The 21,679-nt window shown below is 44.9% G+C and overlaps 1 protein-coding gene across 1 annotated transcript in view; it reads left to right on the top strand.

Annotated features, from left to right (window-relative positions):
- Window positions 1-2,559: 2,559 nt before the first annotated feature.
- KANK1 (KN motif and ankyrin repeat domains 1) overlaps window positions 2,560-21,679 on the top strand; it is a 133,157-nt gene continuing 114,037 nt past the window's right edge. The window contains exon 1 of the mRNA XM_083883722.1: window positions 2,560-2,670. The gene's annotated coding sequence lies outside the window, so the exon portion shown is untranslated. The remainder of the gene's footprint in view (window positions 2,671-21,679) is intronic.

Here is a 21,679-nt window from a genome sequence, read left to right as displayed (position 1 = left end):
GAGGTGGTTTACGTCAACGTCATAGCAGCTTTACTTAGAAAAAAGCTTGATGCGATTTAATCTCTAAAATGTTTTAATGGCTTCAGAGATTTCAGAAGAAATACTGGAAGTGATGTAGATGGAAATGTCACTGAGCCTATTAGCTTTTTATAGAACGGGAAAACTCTAACATTTTTTTCGTCTACCATTACTTGAATGTGGCCCACAGGGAAAAAAAAAAAAAAAAAAAAAAAGAAAAAAAAAAGAAGAGAAAAAAAAAAAAAAGAGAGAGAGAGATATTTTCAAATTTCCTCTAATATCCTCCTTGGCTCCTTGGTCTATTCTGGAATAGTCATTGAGAGAAACTTTGGTGGTCTCCATTCATTAACTTCAGATATCGCGTCTGAAAAAAAATAAATCTGGAAATATGCAGAGCTTCGGGAGAATTAACCAGGGAAAGGCAGAAGAAAAGCAGAGGAACGACACAGAAAGAAGGAAATAAGAAGGGATCAGAAGATGCCAACATTTGCTAGCACACTACATGTAAAACCAGAAAAAAACAAGGAGTGATGCACCACAGCTGCGTCCTTTTGCTCTGTGAAGTTGCTCACAGTAATCACCTTGTTGGGTCCTATATCCAGAGCTGGAAAAGAAAACCAGGCATTGTTCCCTGTACACTCCTGGCTTTGCTGAGTCTCCTGCATCTTGCTTACTCCTGCCCCGTGGATTCTGATTTGTATTTGGGAGGGAATGTCCTGTGAAACTCTGGCAGCGCCACAAAACTTCTGAATCATTTGCACCTGGAGTTATTGGAGGCCTGGGGCAATGGAGATAGCGCTTGAGATAAGAGTGGGAGGAGTGAGAGAAACCACCCATCAATCCATTCCGAATATTCGAACCCTCGAGCGAAAAGATCCAAGGCACACAAAAACAGAGGCTGCTGTATTCTTTCACAGCTGAAAAGGCTTCAGATACGGCCTGTTCCGGCCAGTAAAAACCAAGGCACAAATCTAAAAGCTGTGTTTCTAAGCTGAGGTTCACAAGACAGTGCAGATGGAGCTGATTGTGCTCTTTTTGCCCATTTTGCCCTGCCGAGCACCCCATCCAGCCCAGAGCAGCCGGAGGGCACGTTTTGCCAGGGTTCCAACATGAGAAACGTGGGAGCCTCCCCTGGGAAATCCCAATCCCTGGGCGCTGGGCTGTGCACCAGCCTGGGACAGGTATGTGACATCATTTATCGGACCCGCCGGGGCCAACACTCCTTTTTGTGGGCTCCCAACCAGCCCCTCCAAGCCGCACACCCCGCGGGCTCCCCTTGGGGCACATTTCCCCAAGGATGCTGCGTTTCCAGGCGCAGCCCCGACGGTCACCCACCCTTCTCTCCCTGCCAAGGATCTCCCGCATCTCGGGGAACCGCCGAGCCAGGCTCTTAAAAACAGGGTGGGGGCAAGAAAATCCCTCTTCTGCTGCCTCTGGTCGCCCTCCGGCCCGCCGAGGCCACGGCGCTGCTCCATCCTGGGAGGGCAGGAGGGGTGAATTGGAGGATGCCTCAAAGGGCAGGAGGGCTGGATGGGATACTCGTCCTAGGGAAGGCAAGAGGGATGGATTGTAGGTTGCCCCGGGACACGAAGGGCTGGATCGTAGATTGCCCCGGGGAACGGGGGACTGGATGGGAGGATGCCCATCCCGAGGAGGGCTGGAGGGCAGGATTGGAAGATGTCCCGGGGAGTGGATCGGAGGATGCTCCGAAGGGCAGGAGGGCTGGAACGGAGAATGCCCATCCCGGGGAGACCAAGAGGGCTGGATGAGAGGATGCCACAGGGCACAGAAGTTTGGCTCGCAGGATGCCCCGAAGGGCAGGAGAGGTGGATGGGAGGATGCCCGTCCTGGAGAGGGCAGGAGGGCTGGATGAGAGGATGCCCCGAGGAATAGAGGGCTGGATGGGAGGATGCCCGTCCCGGGGACACCAGAAGGGGTGGCTCGGAGGATGCCCCGAGGCACAGAAGTTTGGATCGCAGGATGCCCCGAAGGGCAGGAGGGCTGGAACGGAGGATGCCCGTCCTGGGGAGGGCAGGAGAGGTGGATCGGAGGATGCCCCGGGGCACGGAGAGCAGAATCGTAGGTTGCCCCGGGACACGGAGGGCTGGATCACAGGATGCCCTGAAGGGCCGGAGGGATGTATCGGAGGATGCCCGTCTCAGGGAGGGCAGGAGAGGTGGATCGGAGGATGCCCCGGGGCATGGAAAGTTTGATCACAGGATGCCCTGAAGGGCAGGAGGAGTGGATCGGAGGATGCCCCGGGGCACGGAAACTTGGATCGCAAGATGCCCTGAAGGGCAAGAGGGGTCGGAGGATGCCCCGGGGCGTGGGGGGCCAGGAGGAGTGGATCGGATCGCTCGGAGGATGCCCATCCCGGGCAGACCAGGAGGGGCGGATCGCAGGATGCCCCGGAGCACGGCCGGGTCCGGGGTGGGGGGTGCGGCCGGAGGCGCGGCGGTGGATTTTTTGGGCAGCGCGCAGCCGCAGTGCCGCCGCCGCCGCCGGGTACAAAGCGCGGCCGGAGCGCTCCCGAGCGGGTTCGCGGCGCGGCGGGAGGCGGGACCGGAGTTTTGCGGGATCACGGGAGCTCCTACCACCTCCCACCGCACACACACACACACCCCTCTCCTGGCCGGGACGCGGAGCCCGGAGGTGAGCGGCGGGGAACGGGATGGGGCTGGAGGCGGGCGCTGGGGCTGCAAAGTTTCTGCCGGGAGGAGCAGCAGCGCATTCCCCGGGCAGCGCCTGGATCTGCCGGGATCTGCCGGTGATCCACCCGCTGGGCAGGAAGGCGGAGGTCCCGGTCCGTGAGCGAGTGGGGAAAGGCTGATGATGTCGCTCCCCGTTTTGGGTAGAAACTCTGGATTGTGCCGAGCGCGTTCCGCGCATCCCGCGCGCTCCCGACCCCCGGGAAACACCTGGGCACGGGAGGAGAGGAGCAGGGGGCGGGAAGGGGCACATGCGGAGCCGCCTGCACCGTGGCTTTGTTTAGATGGACCGTCACTAACTTGTGAGCCGGCACTTCAAAAGGGGAGAGAATTTTTTTGGGGGGGGGATGGGACAAAGGGGAAGGTCTTGGGCTTTGATGCTCAGTACATGGAAGTGCCTTAACTCTGGGTGCTCTGCACGGATCTGAAAAAAACCCCAAAAAAAACCCCAAAAAACCACCACAACAACAAAAAAACCCCAACAAAAAATCCCAACTCACTTTTAAAGACATCCTGCAGTGTTTGAAAACACTCTTAATTAATTTTTCTGAAACACTGTTGTGGGAACCAATAGTTTGGTGCACATTTACGTGCAAAAAATTGATTCAGGTGTAATTACAAGCCTCGGTAATGATAGTAGTGACTTTCTTGTGACTGCTTTGTCCCTGAGTTGCACGTAAAACTAAGCCGAGTTTAACTTTTCTTGTACTGATATTAAGGTCAGACACGGTGTGTTTTTTGTTAGATCAAAGCTCTCAAACATTTAGGTAGCCACAGAGCCCGTTTGGCAGTTCAGTAGCATAGCTGACAACCTTCTGTCTTGGCAAGGAATAAAAGATACCGTGACAATTTGCTGATTAAACATATTGGCTGTGTCTTACCCTTTTATTTCACCCCTTCTCAGGGGTGTCAGGGTGACTGGGTCTTATTAGAGGTTGTGTGGGTGTCTGTTGTGATGAAAATATGAGAAAAGTGAGGGAGGCTGATCGGGTTAATGTGAATTTTGGAAAGGCTGAATTAATTTAGTGAGCGTTCATGGTGTGCAGAGAAAGCCCTGACATTTCTGTTCAGGTGGTGTTTCAGGTCCTTAAAAGTGCTGGTTGGGATTTTCATGTCCAGAGTCAGTTTTCTGTCGCAGTGTTGGACACACAAAGGATGAGACAGACAGCAGAAAGTCAGGCAGAAAAGTTCTATATTAATATTTTTGACTCCATTTCTCCTTTTATATACACTTTTTACAGAAGGCAAAAGATTGGCTACACAGGTTTCCATCTCTTTGACCTCATAAGTGAACATCGCCATCAATTATATTTCTCCTTCCAGAGGAGGAGATAATTCTAAATATATACAGAGTTTACATGAAGCTGCGTGAGAATCTCCACTGCAAAATTGCAAACACTCACAAGGCAAGAAAACAGGGTGACAGTTCTCCAAAGGGAGTGGGCACAGTGGTGCTGCCTGGCAGGAGCAGGGCTGCACCCAGTCCCCAATCCCTGCTGCAAGCAATGTCTCTGGAGTCTTGTCTCTCTTCTGCCTGGGAACATCTGGCAGGTATCAGTGACTAGGTGAAATGGGATTCCTCCACAAAACTGCCTTCTCAACAGGAGATGAGATATTGTCATATGATGGGACAGTCTGTGTCCTTCCTCTGTTGGTTTTGAGTGAGGGAGGTTTGAGCAGCTCTGGTGCCTGCAGGTGTGAGGTGATGGGGTGTGGACACTTTCTGCATTCCACACAGTGCTGAGTGTGGGTCACACCAGTGCCAGGGTGTGCAGCAGGACAACCCCAGGTTGTGGCAAAGTGCATTCACTTTGGATGGGCACTGTATCCACCTTTGGATATAGGCTTTTGTGTGCCTTAAAACCTGTGTCTTTGCTGGCCACGCGTTTAATGGAATTTGGTGCTACATTTGACATTGGTTTAATTTAATTTCTGTGACATCACAGTGTGGTTTGTCCCTTTTTATATTGCTAGCAATCCAACTAGAAGAAGGAAATTCATATTTTAAAGTGTATTTTAGTGACAAATTCTATAGCACCCCATCCCACACTGGAGTACCTGGTGTCTCAGTTTTTAAATTTTTGCACACCTGCTTTCTTTTTAAGATTGGGCTTTACTTTAAAGTTACATTGGAGAAAGCTTCCTGCTTTGATTGAAAACTGAATGTGAACTGGTTTTAGGTGTCAGTTCAGTGTATCTTTAAAAATCACACCTCCTTGGGAGAACCAGCAATGGAGGTAGCACAAACGACTTCAGTTTGAATTGGTCCAGTAACTCCCCCTCAAAAGCATCTATTTACCTTTTCTCACTCTGGCAGTTTCCTCAGGTTTGTGAGCTTCTGGTACAGCTTGTCGTCTCAATTTCTGCAGTGCCCTGCATGGTCTAAATAATAGATGCTGAAAGTGAAACGAGAACGTCCAAATGAAGAGTCAATTTCGCAAATGATGCAGAGCTGCTGTGGGGAACTGTCAGGAATGGGCATCTGATCGTGCTTTTAGTTGCTAAAACATCAGTTGTTTAATGAGGGGAGTTGCAGATTTTCTCTTGGTGTCAGCACCTGTTGGAGTGGTAGGTCATGGAGAAGAAGGGTTTTTTTCCTAGTCATTTAGCTAATGGAATTGACTAATGGGCCAGAGGAGGTGTTTCAGGCGTCATTGCTTGTGCTGTTTATCCATCCAAATTCTCCTCTGCACTTTAGAAAGGGAAGAAGGATATAGTACTTTTCCAAGGAAACACTCTTCCAAGGAAAAATGGCTTGAAAGCTTTTTGCATGTATTTGCACAAGTATGAATTTTATCCAGAGTTTTTGTGGGTTGTGTCAAGATGACAAGTGTTAAGCTGGTGATTATGTTTTCATGTAGTAATGATAGGGAGGAGTTCATGTGGAATTGCAACAAGAAGTAGCAACAAGCTACTTCCAAAAAATTATGATTCCACCTAACTTGTTTAAAGTGCATAAAATGTAGTTTACAGATGAAATGCCAGCTATAATTTTTTACAGAATTTGTTTGAGAAGTCTTTTGTTTGAACTATATAAAAATATCTAAAAATTACCTTGTATTTTTATAAAACTTATGTGTATAACCATATTTCACAAGCCTTTATGAAATAAAAGTATTCATGAACATTATTAAATAAGTTCATCTTGACTAGAGATTGAGATTTATGGTGAGGTTTATAATGTGTTTGAATCTAGTGGGAAATGATTCATTTTAAGTATCTTAATAGTATCTGCTTGCATGGTTGAATAATTGGCAGTGCTGTAAAAAGGCATTTAGGCATCTCAAGGGACACTATTTAGGCTTGTCAACTCTGACACTCCACAGTTGTCTCTTGCTCCCATTATAGAGGCTATATATTGAGCGGAAATAACTTGCAATTATATGACTGTCCCCAGCTGTCAAAAGACTGGTACCTGAAGAGAAATAAATATATGACTGGGATGAACAACTGGCATAACTGATTTTTTTTTTTTTTTTCAAGTTTATATATTTTCCTAGCAGTGTTGTATTGTGAATTATACTTGTAAGGTCTATCCAGCATGTTCTCTAATTCTGAATTCTGCCCATGTATTTTTACTTTGGGAAACTGGATCTGCAGTCACGGCAGTAAGTGTTGAGACTTGTGGTTAAATCTGAAGGGTGATTCAGGCCATGTTTATATTTGTCCTTTCCAAAGGTTCCCTGGCAAACTCCAGAGAGCAGAAAGATGTTTGTGGTGATAGTCACTTTTTCACCATTAAGGGTGCACTTGTGCATGGTGAGGAAAAAAGGAAATAGCTCGTAATGTGCTGTAGTGAATACTGGAAATGCTTTCTGAGCTTTGATAGTAATGAAAAAAATAATTGTGCTTCAGGGGGGGCAGCGAGAGCATCTGATCTCTCTTTTGGGCTGCTACAGACTCTGGGCTCTTAACCCTGTATTAAGCCCAATGACTGGTTTGGCTAAAGCATAACTTACAAAGTGACATCCTGTTGGACTTAAAGCACTCCCACAGGCTTCCCTTGTCACTTAATGCCAATTTTTTGTGTCTTTCTGAGCTCAAAAATGTGTTTCTGATTTCTAATTAGAGCTGTGCTGAGGAAGGACAGCTGACAATTAAACGTGAGTCACGAATGTGTGTTTCCAATGTCCCTTTAATTCTTCAGTAAGCAGACTGAAGACAGAGGAGTCTGACAAGATCAGTTGGAACTTAATTGTGGATAAGCCTTGTCAAACTGAGCCTGGTCTTTTCAAAAAGCCAAGCTGTTGCTCACATACTTCTCTGGTGTATGGGCTCCCTGTTGCATACAGGAGCCAAAAGCAGACCCACATGTCTGCCCTGACAGGTTGGAGGTTGTAAATACCTTTTCCTAAAACAAGACATCTCCATAAAATGTTCTGGTGAAGGTGATGGTTCTGGTGGGAGGATGTTGGGCACTGGAGGTGTCCCAGCCTTTTTTGGGGCTCAGGGATGATGCCTGTGCCCCATTCCTCACACAGGGATGTCTGTGCTGTCCTGGAGCTCTGGGATGTTGCTGTGTGACACTCAGAGCTCAAGACAAAGAACTGTCAGTGAGAGGAGTCTCCTACACACATAATATGTCTGGTGTCCTACACACATAATAGTCCATCTTCTCTGCAGCTGTGTATGCCATGAGCTACAGACAGCTTTTTGTGGTGACTGGAGGTGGTTGGTGTCCAGGAGGGCAGTGGGGGCAAATGTTTGTGACACCACACTTATGGGATGGATTGGTGGTCTGTGCTGGCCTGGTGGTGTATTTAGGTCTGTTTCATCATGTGCTAGTGCTCTGAAGTCAAGGATGTCCTTCCTGCCCTAAGTTGCTGAAATCCAGCAGGTTTTACTGTTGAGTTCTTTGCTATTCCAAGGTACCCTTCCTCATCCCAGAGACCTTAATTTTTTCTTACGTTTTAGATTCCAACATCTTCTGGGCCCAAAGAGTCCAGTGCATTTATATCAAACAATAGTGCCCTGGCAGGAGTGGGTTACACTGCTGCTGAGGTTTCCAAGGAGATGGAAACAGTCAAAATGTTGATTATTGCATAAGGCACTGGCCTTAGTAAGGCTGCTTTGGGTTGAGAGGTTCAGTACCAGAGGTTTTTATTAAATGTGAGGTACCCATACATCTAATAAGACTGGTGAGGGCTAATCAATCCTATGTGTCTTGTATGGGCCTGTCATTAGTTAACATTGATTTTTAAACCTTAACTCCCTGGACTTTTTTTTTTTTTTTTCCTACTTTTTTACTATTTCAAGTAATATTCCTGATGGGTCCTTCTCATGGTCTCACTGAGCTGACAGCCTTGATGGCTGCTGTGCACTGACAATGAGTTCTGTGGCGTGTGTGCACACATTTCAGCCTCCTGATTGTATGGCTGGATCAACACTTGACATAAGGACAAACACTGATTTAGCTTTTATTTAGCACCGTTCATTATTTTACATAATCCACCAGCCCCTTCCAAATAACATCGTTTGGTTAGACTGAACTGTCTTAACCTGACTGAACTGTCTTTTTGAAGCCTCTTTATAAGTATTTTTAAGTATTTTTAATCCCTTCCCAGTTCTGCAGTGCCATTATTAATGGGGAGGACGCTACCCAGGTTGACTTTTGCAGCAGGACTTGCTGAGCGGAGCCAGAAATGTTTGTTTTATCCAGCACCCACACCTCCTGGCTCTTTCCTGTTGACTCTGCCTGTGCCACAGGGGCTGCAGGTAGGCACTAAAACCCAAGCCTGGCTGAGAGCAGCCAGCTCTCCTCTGGCACTTCTGCTGGTGCTCGTATTAATGTGGCTCTGGGACAAAACAGATTGGAACACTGATCTGGCTGGAAACAGACGTGCCAGAATCCCTCCCTCCCCTCACCCCCGGGCTGTTTGATGTGTGCAGTGTCCCACGGGCTGTGCCAGCATAGCATGAGAGGGTGGGAAGTCTCAGCGGTGGTACAGGGATGGGTCAGAAATTGATAGCCACAAAATCACGGTGCTGTGGTTGCCCCCCGAGCCTCTGAGCAGTTGGAAATCCGTGTGATGTGTTTTAAACTTCCACTAGAACCTTTTTGGCAGATGGTGGTCAGAAGCAAAGCCCTGCTTTGTGGGTGAGACTTGGGAGAGCTCCTTACATTGCATTTTCTACTCATCACCATCCTGCCACCATCCTGCAACCTGTTTGTCTCAGTGATGATGAGTTTAGTTTAAAACATTTTTTTTCCTTTCTTTTTCTTTCTCTCTATCTCTCTCTTGTCTTGTCTTGTCTTGTCTTGTCTTTTCTCTTCTCTTTTCTCTTCTCTCTTTTCTCTCTCTCTTTTCTCTCTCTCTTTTCTCTCTCTCTCTTCTTCCTTTTCTCTCTCTCTCCTTCACTCGTTAACCACAACTGTTTTTCCATTTAACGGCTGGAAGTCTTCCCTCAAATGAGACAAAGTCAGAGGTTGGATGTGTTTGTTTAGGTGCATAAACACGGCAGTGCATGGTGGGGCTTCCATCACAGTGTTTTCATTCACTTCACGAGCTGTTAAATGAGAAAGGGATGGTGCTAATTCCTGAGCTGTTTTGGAGCAGCTGTGTCAAAAAGCCCCCAAGGACCTCAGACAATAGTGAACTCTCTGCCAATTACGCTGTTTCCATCTCTGTCTCAGCATATCTCGATGCAGAGGATCTCAGAGAGTTATACCAAACTAATCTGCTTTGGATAGTGAAAGAGACATTTATAAATGAGTGTTTTATGTGGTTCTTCAGTATTTCTCCAGAGGGAATTTGCCAAGAAGTGCAGTAATTGGGGAAAGTAATATTTAGATTCAGACTAGGGAGTCTATCTCTATTTATGTAAACACTTTTGAGTGTTTTAAAAGTAGAATATGAAAAGTAACAAAGGACAGTCAAGATACTGATTGTGAGGCAAAAGCAGAGACACTTGACTCATGCATAGTTATTAAATGAAACAATATTGCAGATTTTTTTCTCCCAAGTTCCAGACTTTCAACAAGAGAGGTCAGACTGAAAGAGTCTTCTCGGTTTTGCAGCTTGGCAAATGCAGTTTAAGGCTGGGTATTTTCTGACCAGTGCTTTGTTATTAACCCACATAATAATGTTATTATTTGGCTACTAGACAGGTTGTATTGTTTCAGTTCTTCAGGATCCTTTGCAGTGTTTGTAGACTTGATACATTAAGATATAATCTACTTCTCACTGCAGTTCAGTTTTTGGAGGGCTGAACTAGAGCAGAGCCCTGCTGCTTTTTTTTTTTTTTTTTTTTTTTTTTTTTTTTTTTTTTTTTTCTTCCCAGGATGTATTTACCTCTAGGCACAACGAAATACCTTCTAAGAGAAGATGTTTAGTTTAGCCGAATCTTTTTTCAGAGCAGAAACTGGTGCTTCTATCCGGAGTCAATCCTGCTGTGGGGGGGATTTGTTTGTTTGTTTTGTTTTTAAGGAGAGTGCTTTAGTGGGTGATGACTCATATGTTGGAATCTGACTTTTCACTCCAGTTAGCCACAGATATACCCAGATGTATCTACCATTCTGCAGCAGATAACTTCAGTGTGCATTGTTTACATTTCAGATGGCAAACCAGGGTGAGAATCAGGCTGTTCATTCACTGGGACCTGTCATGTAGCTGAGTGTGAGTGCACGTCCCTTCAGGCTCCATTAGCACGAGTTAACTTTGTAATTGGGTTTCTGGGGCAAACAGGGACAGGAAGCAGAAGTAATTTGGCAGGCCAGGCTTAGCTTTTTTTGTTCTGTGTGGTGTAAGTGCACAAGAGAGCAGAAGTAAAAGATGGGTACAGAGCGGCCAGAGAGATCCTAACAAAGCAGAGGACAGTTCTCAAAACTGGATGTTGCAGAATATCATGCAGCATAGCCAAGGTGGGACTTTACAGCTTTATTGAAGCAGGATTTCTGTAGCCTCCTGTGATTTTCAGAGCCCTTCTCTTGCTGCTCTGTATTTTTCAGCTGTCTGTCTGGCAGTAGCATTTTGTCTTGTGGAGTCCAGCAAAAGAAAATGGGCTTGCTGAATGAAAAGCAGTTGTCACTACTGAGTTTTGAAACTGTTTCACAATGAAGTTAATAGAAACACAGATTTTGAAGTTGCTCTAAACTCTGTTCATAATACCTAGTTTTGCACAAACAAATCAAAATAGAGAGGGAGGGGGGAAAATCCAAACCAAACTGTAAAATGCTGCAATTCCTGAGCAGGGGAGGCAGGTTTTGTTTCTTTTTTTCCATTTTTAAGGCACTGAAAGTCATCTGGCTCTTTTCAGGTGTTCAGTCTGGATTTACAGGAACGTGATTAGAATTAAGCTGCTTTATGGTATTTTTTTCTTAAAACCACACTTCACATTTTTCAATTAATAACTTCACTTTTAAAACAATAGCCTTTTTCCCAGACTAATCTTAAGACTTAGAAAATGCAATACAAGAAGAGATTTTTAGCTTAAGTTCCATTCCTTCCTGATATGTGGGGCTGAACTCATTCTTAAACTTTTAAGTTGCTGCCTTTTTCTCCTTTTCTCTTTTCTTTTCTTTTCTTTTCTTTTCTTTTCTTTTCTTTTCTTTTCTTTTCTTTTCTTTTCTTTTCTTTTCTTTTCTTTTCTTTTCTTTTCTTTTCTTTTCTTTTCTTTTCTTTTCTTTTCTCTTTTTTTCTCTTTTTTTCTTTTCTCTTTTTTTTTCTTTCTTTTTTTTTTCTTTTTTCTTTTTTTTTTTTTTCCTTTTTTTTCTCTTTTTTTTCCTTTTCTTTTCCTAGTGATAAGCTCTTGAAGAGTTTTCTTTCCTCAGATAAATGCTACTCCTGCCTTGGCATCACTGTCCATTTTCTCAACTTACATTTTACCAGCAGCCTGCTCAGGCAGCTTTCTGTGCATAACAAGTCAGTAACATTCAAAGATGGGATATAATCACCTGCAAGACCAAGGTGAAATCTCTCTGAGACAAAGAGGTGCTGGGAATGATGTAGTCATGATTCCTGCAGCTTATGTATCTTGTCAGCATCGTTTAACCAGGCTGGCAAACTTGATGTATGATTCTTACTTTGTTCTTGTGGTGTTATGGGCTGCTTTATGCAAGACGGGTTTTTTTGGGTAGACAAAAAAACCTGATGTATGCAGTGGACGTTGCTCCTGATCCCATCTGTGATTTAGCACTGGGTCTTTGTCTCCTTTTATTTTTTTCTTGCAAGTTCTTCATCCCATCATTCCTGCTGCTTGTGCCCAAAGTCGTGTTTTTAAGCAGGATCACATCAACAACAACAACAAAAAAATACTAGTGGCTGCCGGGAGGGGAGCCTTCTCCCTGAGGAAGTTTAAGGAAAACAAACCCCTCTTTGTGTCTGTGCACGCATCATGACTGTCACGAGTTGTGCGGGAGGGGTGCTAAGGAGAGGCAGTCAGTGCTCACCCTGGCAGTGAGATGAGAGTGAGATGCACCTCCTGGGAGGCTGCTGCTCCAGCCAGACAGGCACTGCTCAGCCACTGAGTGGTTGGACTGGGATGTGGGGATCAAGAAAACAAAATTGAGTTCCTCAAGGATGTTAAAAGCCCCTGACAGAATATTTATTCACATTGTAAGGGGTCGTTGGTTTTGGCTGAAGCAGGCTTGAGAGGGTTTCAGGGCTGTTACCTGGAGCACATCTCTTTTTGTTAGCCTGGTGGAGAGAAAGTTTGTGCATGTGCAGCTGAATTTTAAACCTCTGGCTCACGATGTGTTAAGTGCATGGATTTATTGGTCGTAATGCTGGTATATTTTCCATGCCAGCAGCTAGCCAATAAAAACAAACAAACAAACAAACAACAAAAAAAAACAACCAAAAAACAACCAGGACAGGAGGGCCTGCAGTTTGTTTTAGCTTTTAGAGATTAATGACAGTTTTATTGCAAAGCTACATTTGGAGTTTTGTTTCCACAAGCACAGGGTGACAGGGACAGGAAGGGACCTTTGTTGGTTCGCAACCTGCAGTTCAGCCTTTTGACCCCTCCACAAACTGCACCCCCCTCCCTAAAAGAAGCCCTGCAACTCCTCAGCATCCCCAGCTGCCTCTTGGTGTTCTCGTGTTGTTCCCCTGGTCCCCCTCCCATCCCTCTCTCCCGGGCAGCAAAGCCCCCTGGCCCCTGGTCCACATTGCTGACATTCCCGAGGTCTGTGTGCAGCACAGTGGGATGAGGGAGGAGGCTGAGCTGGTCCCCTGCTCTGGCAAGAGCAAAACCAGTGTTGTGAAAGCAGCCTGCCTGCTCCTGTCCTCCCTTTATGTCCATCAGAGCCCCCCTGCCCACATAGCTCGCATTCCTGAGCCACGTTTCATTTGGGATGGTGTTTTGCTTTTGCAGGCTGTTGCTGCTTGGTGGAAAAATCTTCCTTTTGTGTCCAGCTGCATCTTGGTGCAAGGGCAGAGGTTTATGTCCCCCAGTTATGTCCCACTTGGTGGCTGTTTTGGATGGTTCAAGGTCTCTTTGGTGACTGCAAGGGAGTGATTTGGCAGAGGAGAGTGTGCAGCCAGGAGCCAGAGGTTTGGGATGAAGGAGAATGTTGGGGTCCTGGAGGAGACACCACTGGAGTTGGTGTCTGTGACTATTGTGGAGGGAGGAAGTTTTATTGTCATTTCAGTTAAAAGGCTTTTCCTCTCCACCTCTTCCTCCAAGCAGCTTGCTAATTTGCATCACAAAAGTGAGCCAGGGTCGTCTCCTTACTGTGTTACAGAAAATAACAATTGTCTTCAGCTCTGAGTGAAAATGAGACGATTTATGGGTTGCTTTGTGCATACTGGTTGCTTTATGCATTCAAGTGCAACTGTTAATTGAACTGCCATTGTGGACATTGTTAATTGAACTGGACATTGAAGTAAAAGAAAATATTTTCCTGCACATCCTGTCTTCAGAAAGGGTGGGCTCTTTCCCATGTCTTACTTCTGCTAAGCCAGAGATTCTTTGAGCAAATAAAAAATAGCAGTGATGTATTTATACACAGCTAGGAGCACTTACAATTTTCTGTCAGACAACAGGAATTTTGTATCTATATTAAAGCTCAGTCAAATTTGCTTTGTTAGAGACGGAGCATCTCATCAGCTTGATTTCAGTGCAGGAGTTGTCAAGCCACAAGGCTGCCCTGACATTCCTGCATAAAATTCCTGCTGTAAATAGGTGTGTGAGCAGTGTATATCTACCATAGGTCAGAAGCAGTAGTTACTCCATATGTGCTTTTTCTCTCTCCTTTCTATGAATCTCTGGACTTTTGTCTAAACCCCAGAGTATTACAGAGATTGCAGGAGGGGCCAGAGTAAGGGATGCAGTCTGTGTTCTGTATTGCCTCAAGATTCATGTCTGTGCTATGTTGCAAAATCATCCTGTTTAATGCTCTTGCTCTGAATGGAAAAGCCTTTTGTGGCAGGCTAAACTTTGGAAAGGCATTAGGCCCAAGGAGGAGCATTTTCTTTGCTTTGTCAAGTAAAATCTTCCTTTGGACCAATGCTTGGATAGTTAGGTTGGGCTGTATTTGGCCTGTCAAAATCCAGTTATTTCTTTGCCAAAACTGAGGTAAGCTCCAGCCAGAACTTAACATGTGTTCTCTCTCAATGAATTACTGACATAAAAGCACTTGCTAAACCATGTCTAGACTACAAAGACCTGGATTTGGCTGAATCTAATTAAAGCAGTGGTGGCTTTCAGGTAGGGATTTAACTGCAGTATGTTGTCCTGGCTTTTGCTAGAAAGAGGCTGACCGTGGCTGAAGTGGTTTTGATTTGAATACAGAGGTAAATTCAAGTCTGATACCTGAAATGGTACTTCTGCCCACCTGCTTAGCCTGCCACACAGAGAACATCAAGTGTCCAGAGCAGGATAACCGTGCAGCTCCTGGCAATAATGGATTTCAGCACAGTCTTCTCAGAAAAATCAAAATCAACTTCCTGCTGATTTTGGAGAATTAGGTGGTTAGTTCTTAGAGTTACCAGAAAGCTTCTGACTGCATTGCAAAGATATGAAGAGGCTGAAAATATCCCCTGCTAGAAATACTGGTTTTGATACTGGAGGTTAAATACATTCAATGCACAGCTCTGACTAGTCCCTGCTGGCCAGCCACCCTCTTGACTGAGCCTGTGAGTTCATTGCCCATCTGTGCCCATTGCCTCATCTTAACTCAGGTTGATTACCAGCTGCTTATTGATTAAGAGGGATTAGGGGAGCCCTGGAAGTCTAACACAGCTGGTTTCTCCCATCCCTGAGTAAACCACTGAGTGGAAGCTGTGGTGCTGCCCATGGGTCCTTCCCTGGAGATGGTTCAGGGTAGGTTTTACTGGAGCACAAAGAAGCATAATGTAACTCCTGGCTTCTGCTAGTTTTACCTCGTGGCCTTGAACGTTTGCCCAGACATGTCTGTGAAGCATTTTGGCTGTTCTCATGCTGTTGCTATTCCTCTGTCTCAGCTCTCCGGACTCCTTTTATTTCCTGTAACTTTTCTATCTAGCACACACTTTGTTCAGTGCCCATCAAGTCATGCCTGCTCCTCCTCTTTCACCCTGCCCCTGAATGCTTGCTCTGTTCAATCCAAGTCTCCAAGACAATACAGAAAAGGGGGGGTCACCAAGAAGAAAATGGAAGAAATAAAAGGGAGAAGTGAAAGAGCTGTCTCTGACAGAATTCGGGCTCCTCTGTCCAGTCTGATAAGTACAACTTTTTCTTGAGAAACTGTCCTTTGCTTCACATTTTCAGCCTGTCATCAAATTTCTGGTAGTTTTGAACTTTGTCTCGTGGGGCTGTTGCAGGAGCAGGAGTAAATGAGCCAGTAGTGCAATTCCTTTTCTTGTCATTGGAAGTGGAGAGGGGGGGAAAAGACACAGCTGCCTCTCACTGTAACACAGCAGCAGTGGGTGACTTTTTTAGGCAGTTGCACTCTTACAGAATGTTCTAGTTTGGAAATGGAAAAAGGGAGATGTACTGGACAATTCTCCAAGTGCCAAGTGCAAGGCTCAGCATTGCAACCAAAGTTTGTGTAGCTAATAAAAGGTATACATACCAGTTCTTGGCAGTCTGCAGGGAGAACTTTTTCTGGCAAGGAATGTTGGCATAACCTTGTCTTGTCCCTGAGTGTCTGAGAACTTGCATTTTGGTCGTCTTTCTCAGCAGAACACAACCTGGGATGAAGCACAGAGTGGCCAGGGGTCAGAGCACAAATGCTGAAGTGCCTTGATTGCTTTAGGGAGTATTCCTATTTGCAGCTGGGTAGTGGGGGCTGTGGATTAGTCCCCTCACTGCCCTCTCCTGTGACCAGCTGTGCCTGTGGCACAAAGCACGTGCTTCCTGCAGGAATGTGGTGTTTTCTTAGCTGTGAACACTCTTCTAGGCTGATTTATGTGTGATTTTTTTTATTATTATTTTTAAAAGATCTCTTGATTTCCTTTCACTGTTAACATGCTAATTCACAGTTGGCTGTTACAGGACTGCATAACTTCTGGGTCAGGAATAGCCCCAGTCTGTGCTGGGGCTATTCCTGATGAATTATGTTATGCTACTGTGGAAAGAAGGCTGTTGTGCTGTATGACAGATTTGAGATTCATCTTAGATGGCCCAGTCAGAACTCAGGTTGGATGGTGCTGATGGATGAGGTGATTAGTGCTGAAGTTGGAGGTTCAAAGAGGTTACAAAGCTTTGTGGCTTCTTACCAGCAAAAAAAGGGAAGTATTTGTCTTGCTATGCTGACCTGCTGAGCTTCTCTCTGATCTAGGAAGTCTCCATTAGATTGATCATTTCCTTGATCCCTTCTTGAAAATTTCATTTTACATCATGGTGGTTTTGTTTAGCTTTGTTTTGTGGGGTTTTTGATTGGCTTTGGTGGGTTTTGGTTTTCTGGGTTTTTTTTTTTTTTGTTTGCTGGGTTTTTTTGTTTGTTTGTTTGTTGGTTGTTTTTTTGTGTCTTGGTGGTTTTTTGTTTGGTTGGTTTTGGGATTTGTTTTTGGTGGGTTTAGAGTTTTTTTCAGAATGGAGGAAAAGCCTCTTTACTTTTGTCTTGCTATCTATTGGAAGCAACAGAAATTGCATCAGAGCCTGGATGTTGGTGTGTTTTTTTTTTTGTTTTTTTTTTTGTTTTTTTTTAAATGAGTTTATATTCACTAAGGCTCTGGCGTTCATCAGCCCTTGCCCATGATGGAAGTCGCAGGTCATTGAGATATTTTAACTCCTGACCTAATACAGCATGTGAGTGTTTGCTGGTGCCCTGTTTGCTCAATTCCCTGTTTGGTCAGCAGCTGATGGAGCTTGGCTGGCTTTGGCTGCAGGTCTCACACAGAGCTGGCTTGTCTCTGGCATTATCCTGCTCTGCTGGGCCAGTGAAGGCTGGGAAGTGAAAATGCTGTCAGTGCTCTGGGGCAGGGCAGGATGGCACAGTCTGTCCAGCTCATGGGGACACAAGGGTGATGTGGAAGGCAATACCTGTTTCCTTGTTGTTTGCTGGAGTGTAATTGTACAGCCCTTTCCCACTTTCTTTGCACTTTCTTCCTCAGTGTTCCTTTTAACCCAGATTTTTTTTTTTTCCTCTCAGCTTGCCAGTTACTTATAACTCCTAATTCCGGTTTAATGACTTTTTTGTGTCTGGGGATTGTACTTTATTTGCATCACAACGGAGCCCTGTGAAAGGCTTGCAGTAATGTCAGCTCTGGATCTGGAGTTAGGCAGTTCAAAGTGCCAGGCATGGGTTTTATCAGGTTGGTCCCTTTGTGCTGTGAAGTTTGAAAATACTGATCTCACTGGAAGTAGGCAGGTGGCAGGTCAAACAACACACCTGAGAGTTGACTGCGGAAAAAACTTGTTTTAATGATGAGGAAGAGAAAAGTAACAAGTCTGTCACAAGGAGAGATTTCAAGAGTTCAGTTTTATGACATTTCTAGTAAAAGTAAGTTAATAAACACCAAGGTACCAAGAGCATCTCGAGGGTTAGTCAGTCTCTTCTTTTTTTATTTTGTGTATCATGGTCTGTTGATTTAATGAGATTGTAGAACCAATTTCTCAAAGCCTGGTAATAAAACACATCAGCTAAAATGAGGCTGAAGTTTGAAAGAAATTATTTGGTTTTGTGGACTGTTTCTTTCAGCACCTTGGATTAATAATGTTTGGGTTTTGTTGGGTTTTTTTTTCTCAATTAAGAGTTCATCATACCAGAACTATGTAGCAAAATATGCTTCTAATCTTCATCCCCCCAAGCTGCATTTCTTTTTAATTGCCAAGTGTTCTATTTGCCAGTAGAAGCACGGGAAAATATTAATAACTGAGAGACTATCTGATGAAGAATGTTGAAAGAAGTCTGCTAGCATCAGGACTTTTTTTTTTATGGCTACAAGTAACTGTGAATACTTCATTTTAGTAGGAAAAAAGGGGATGACTACTAAACCTCAGCTCTGCCTTCACTTTTCCCAGCTGCTCAGACCTTTGTTAAGCTCATTTTTTGTTTTCCCCTCACTCAGCTCAGGCCTAAAGGTTCCAAATGGGTCATTGCACTTGGAAATTTTTCAGTTTCTAAACAACCTTTGGAGAGCAAAGCAAAGGGGAAAAAAAACCAAAACCAAAACAAAACACTCCTCCAACATACAGCACCCCAGCTGTAGTACATCCAATAAGTTTTGCAACACTTCGGTACTGCCAAAATGTCCTGCAGTTCCTTTCTTTTTGGTGACTTTTGATGGATCCCTGTTCTGATTGCTTGCTTCAGATAGGTGGTAGGAGAAGGAATTGCCTTTCCAGAAGGAACTTGCATGCTGTGAATGCAAATAGACCCGTTTGCTCCCCTCCCACCACCTAAATCTTTCCTCCCAGGCTTTGTGGGATTTAGTGCCAGCTCACAACACAAGTGTGACAGCTGGTTGGTGTCCAAAGTCCTTTTTGTTGTTTCAGCTTTAATCAGGAAATGATTTGTCAGAGGATCAAAGCGCTCTTGGGTGAATTAACTTTTCTTTGCCAAACTGTGGGTTTGATCCATATGTAAATATTGTCTGATATTTACTGGGACGGAGTGGTCTTTGCACAGGACTGATTTTTGGCTATAACCTGAATGAAACTGGGGTTGACACTGCTCATTTTACAGAGCAGCCTGCATGGACTGGTAAGAGATCACATTTGGAAATTAGATCAGATGTGCCAGTAAATTGCATGCAAGTGACAAAAGATCTCTCAGGTCATCTCCTGGTACAATTCTGACAGCAGCAAACAAGCTTCCAGTGTTGACAGTGACTTCTCTCTTTGCCTTCTCTTTTGCCTCTGTTTCTGAAAGGCAGTTGCACATCACTTGGCCCTGCACTGGCCTTTGGAGACTTTGTGACACTATGGGGATGTCACTTCACCTGTGCTCTGCTCTCAGGGCTTTTGGGAATTTGCAGGGTTTGCAGGTGCTCACCGTGCCATGCAGAAAAATGCAATGAGGTAAGACCCCCTGGGCAGGACTTGGCAGAGCTCACAGCTTGTGTGTCTGTTTGCAAACATTTTATTGGAAAGGCCAATGCTGTGGGAGTAGAGTGAGATCCTGTGCCTGGGATTCCTTTGTCCCCTGGAACACAGGTAGGGTGCTGTTCTTGGGACAGGTGTGTGCATGTCTGTGCTGGTGGGAGAAGCACAAGCTGCAGGCACAGGTGGAGGTGGTCTTCAGCTAGGGAATGTGTTCTGTGGGGAAATAAAGCTGAGTAAGGCTGTATTGATGCCTGAGGAGAAGGTGGGAGGTCGGAGGTCAGGGTGCAAGGCAGTGAGGTGGTGGCTGGGTAACATAATTTTTTAGAAGCTTGGAGGCAAGGGGTGGTGGTTCCTTTTGTCTAGCACACAGCTCTAGGTGACTATTCTGGACAGCAGCCCCATTATGAAGGATGGACACATTCTCTACAATATGTAGGAACAGATAGGGTTGGGTTTTTTTTTTTTGTTTTCCCTGTAAAAATTGCATTTGGGTGAAACATACCCCAAACCAAAGTATGTGTTTTTTCCCTGCTCTCTGACTTGACGTACCATGTTTCTCAGTCACCCTAAAGTAATCACCCACCCTGTGTGTGCACACAAACCCTCTCTGGGCAGGAAGGGCCAGGCTCTCCAGAAAAAAATGGATGATGCATTGGATGGTGGCTCAGCTACCAGAATCTCTCAGGTATCTGGAGATACCTGACCTGACACCTCTTCTTGACTCCACATGGAAGGAAGCAAAGGAAGGCATGGAAATCTTGGATGGCAAACCCTGTTCTGCTGCCTGCAGTGCCCTTGGGGGTGTGAAAGTCTTGTGCTGCAGCACTGTGTAGCTTGAAAGGAGGGTTTGTGCTCTGGAGAAGGGAGAAGTAAATTGGTGGTACATGGTGAACTCTGGGCTATTGAGTTTGTGTTTGTCTGGTACACCTGAGGGCGAAATGGAAAGAAATAGGTGGTGTCAGGATGCCTGATGGATGTGAGAAGAGTTGGATTGAGGCACACAGAAAAGACATAAAGTGAGATGTTAATCAGTAACAAGCTGAGTCATCTTGCAGCAGCTTGCAAATGCCAAGTCGAGATGTACACAGCATGAAAGGAAGGAATGTGCACAAGTGTGTTTATTCCAAGTGCAGAAGGACTCGCCCTCATTCTCACACTCAGAAAACAAGCATTTTATGGCTTTGGAGAAGAAGTAACAGAATGTAGTAGGAAAATGTGTGTGTCCCTATGCCTTTTACATTACATTCTCTGTAATGTTTTTCAGATGGAATAGCCTTGGTGTGAAATGCCTGGTGATCAACCAGAGGACAGCTGCTTTCCCAGCCTGGGTTCTGGATCAGTGCTCTTGATCCAGCCTGCTGCATCTTCTGGCTCTTTTAAATGACCTTTTCCTGATTTCTTGTCCAAAGAAGGGCTTCAGGCCAGTCAGTTTGTCAGAGGGGAGCTTGAAGAGAGGGACTCATTAACCTAGAATTATGTACCTTACAGTGAAGGTCTCTGCTTTTAAATGAAAGAAAGCAAAACAAATAGTATTCCTATTGTTTGCCCAGGACAAAGCCTGGTTTGTTTCAAGGTAGTATCTGGTCCTTGACATTTTCATTTTCTTACTCTTGGCTCTGAATTGCTCACCTGAGACTGAGCTGCAGGTGTCTTCAGGTTCAAACAAAGCAGAACATTCTTGCTTCTCAGATTTCAATGAAATTTGTGTGCTCTAAGACCAGAAACTATATATATATATATATATTTCAGGGGAAAATAGGTGGCTGAAATTGCTGTGTAGGTGGATAGAAAGAAAAGGATGGGGACGAGGGGATGAAAAATGTGTGAGAAAACACAGCTGGGTAGGCTGCACATCTCCAGTGCATTGAGCTCTGTGTATGTAGAGGGTGATAACACACACACAAAACAGATTGTTTCCATTGCCTGTGTTTGTCCATTTGGCCTTTGCCCAGTTGTGCTCATGCAGTTGTGAAGACATGGTCTTGGTGCTCCTGCTTCACTCTGGGCAAAGCAAAGATGAGGAGAAGTGCAGGGAGCTCCTAATGTAACTGGAAAAGGGCAATGAGATTAGAGCTACTTTGGGTGTGGTGCGAGTTTATAGCTTGTCCTTCCTCATTAAAAAAAAGAACAAACACCCAAAATGGTAGTTTAAATACTCCATGGCTTTTGTCCTAGCTAAAATGAGGGACATCTCAGTCATAAATGGAATGAAAAGGAGAAACGTATGTTTGGTTAGTTAATAAACGTATGTTTAGTTAGTTAATAGTGCTGAAACTTGTTGGCACTATTTTTGCAGGAGGTTTTTTGTTTATAGTACAGCTATATTAGCACTGTAGCAGGGTACAGGCTACTACTCTTGACCCCTGGGGTTTCTGTGGAGGTCAGAAGATTGTTGAGTCTTTATTCAGGCAGGTGGATTTTTTTATTTACATTTTTAATGACTGTGGTGTCCCTCTGCCACTCCAAAATGGTACACCTGAATGCAGATGTTTCAGAGAATACTTGACTTCTGGATGTATCTGCCTAATGACAGCCCAGAGTTT

Source organism: Zosterops lateralis, assembly GCF_965231275.1.
Source record: "Zosterops lateralis genome assembly, chromosome: Z".
NCBI lineage: Eukaryota > Metazoa > Chordata > Aves > Passeriformes > Zosteropidae > Zosterops > Zosterops lateralis.
Note: the sequence above shows the minus strand (reverse complement) of the source record. Positions and strands in the feature narration are given on the sequence as shown.